The 1,854-nt window shown below is 47.7% G+C and overlaps 1 long non-coding RNA gene across 1 annotated transcript in view; it reads right to left on the bottom strand.

Annotated features, from left to right (window-relative positions):
• LOC102499821 (uncharacterized) overlaps positions 1 to 1,147 on the bottom strand; it is a 4,832-nt gene extending 3,685 nt beyond the window's left edge. Inside the window, exons 1-2 of the long non-coding RNA XR_335993.1 lie at positions 1,066 to 1,147; positions 745 to 841 (exon numbers count right to left, since the gene is read on the bottom strand). This is a non-coding gene — a long non-coding RNA (uncharacterized LOC102499821). The remainder of the gene's footprint in view (positions 1 to 744; positions 842 to 1,065) is intronic.
• Between the last annotated feature and the right edge of the window lie 707 nt (positions 1,148 to 1,854).

Here is a 1,854-nt window from a genome sequence, read left to right as displayed (position 1 = left end):
GGGTGTGGTGGCTTTTCGGGGGGAAAAAGCCACTACCCAGCCTGAAATCTCCCTGCTTTCCCAGCCTGTGCAATGTGGTAGTCTGACCACCAGGGGGCACCCGTGCATCATACCTCTCCCTAGGGAATGGCCCCCGGAAGACCAGCAAGATCCCCCTGCCAGTCCCCCTGTGACCTTAAGAAGCAGCTGAGAGCATGCAGCATCTGCTTGGCTGAATTTCATTTGTTGAGCTCCACACCATTTTACTAGCTTCAGGCATCCTTTGAGAATAATCAAAGATTCCTCTCGCCTTCTATCCCATTTTTGCACCTCTGCAAGAACAGAGGACTCATCACCCCTGGGCATGCAGCCTGCTGCATGGAGCCCTGGCCAGGTTAACCTAGGTGCTTGACCTAAATGTTTCCTATTGGAAAGTCAAAGGCTTTGGAAATAAAAGATTTTTAAAACTTAAATTTCTGTGGAAAAGTAGCCCACATCAGAGATTAGGAACCCCAGCCACCTGCCCATGTGGATTCTGTTCTGCACCGCCATGGCCTGGCCTTGATCAGCTGGGCCCCTCTCGTGTGACTTTGGCTCCTTACCATTGAATTCATCGAATGTTGGTTTATCACCTACCACATCCAGCTTTGTTGGAGATACACTTGTTGCACTCTAGTAATTTACACGCTAGGGAGAAAGGAGGGTAAAGTGGGCTATTCTGAGACAGGGCCTTTGTGTAAGAGCTGGGGGTAAAAGGACACTCACCTGGGGGTGTGTCTGGAAGGCTTCCAAAATAAGGCAATGACCACTCGGCCCTGGAAGATGAGTCATCTAGCAACTCCTCTGTGGCATCTGGGTAGACCTGGGGCAGAACCATCAATAGAAACTTAGGTGACTGAGATCCTAGATGCTGAGGAGCCAGGGACCCAGAGAAGCTCAGATGTTATTAGCCCAGGGTAGCCGAGGAGGCTTCATTCATTTAGTCATTTAGCTTTATTGAGCACCTACTCTCTGCCAGGCAGCAAAATGAATCAGTAATAAGTCAGGTTGGGGCAGCATTCTTTATCACATAGGGAGGGTGTTCACCTGGTTATGCTCACACTGGGTACCCAAATCCTGACTCCAGTTGTCAGACAGATCCACTCTGATCTGGCTATTAAACACACAGTAACGCCCCCCACCCCCACCCCGGAAGGTTTCTTTATTTAACTCAGTCTCCATGGAGATGTCAAGAGGATTTGTTTGAAATAGCTGACACATACTTTGGAATGAGAAGCATATATGTATCATTTACTATTTGAGTTTTTTCAAGTTCTCCTTCCTCACAAAGGAGACAATGGGTTCAAAACAAAACAACTCAGAGATACTTCCTCCCTGGGTTCCAGGCCATTTCCATCCAGACGTATTGCCTCTGCTGGGGCTACACGGTTTTTTTTTGGAAAGGTTTTTGTTATAGAGTGCATGTGCTCTCCAGAAAGACAGAGAGAGACAGAGAGACAGAAAGCAAGAAATCACCCCTCAGAGGGGATGGCCACGCCACAATCCCTTCTCCTCCATTCTCCTCTCAGGATCTTGGGCACGCACGCACATGCGCCCGGTGTGAGTTTAAGCCACCAGATCCAGGATTCAAACCACGGTCGACTACATGGGAGTCCAGTGACATAGCTATTACACTAACTGCTGGTCCCTCCTGGGGCTACATTTTTGACATAGATCTCACTATTGTAGCCAGAATGAGTCTCTTTCCAAACTCAATGGTGTAAGAAATTGGAATTATTTTTTTCTATTATTTAATTTCTTTTTCCAAGGTGTTCCATCTGATTGTCAGAAACATATCCCATGTATTCTGACTCCCTGCTCCCTGTTTTCCCCAGG

The sequence above is a fragment of the Tupaia chinensis genome, unplaced genomic scaffold, assembly GCF_000334495.1.
Source record: "Tupaia chinensis unplaced genomic scaffold, TupChi_1.0 Scaffold000597_1, whole genome shotgun sequence".
In the NCBI taxonomy this organism is placed as follows: domain Eukaryota; kingdom Metazoa; phylum Chordata; class Mammalia; order Scandentia; family Tupaiidae; genus Tupaia; species Tupaia belangeri.
This window is presented reverse-complemented; position numbering and strand designations above follow the sequence as displayed.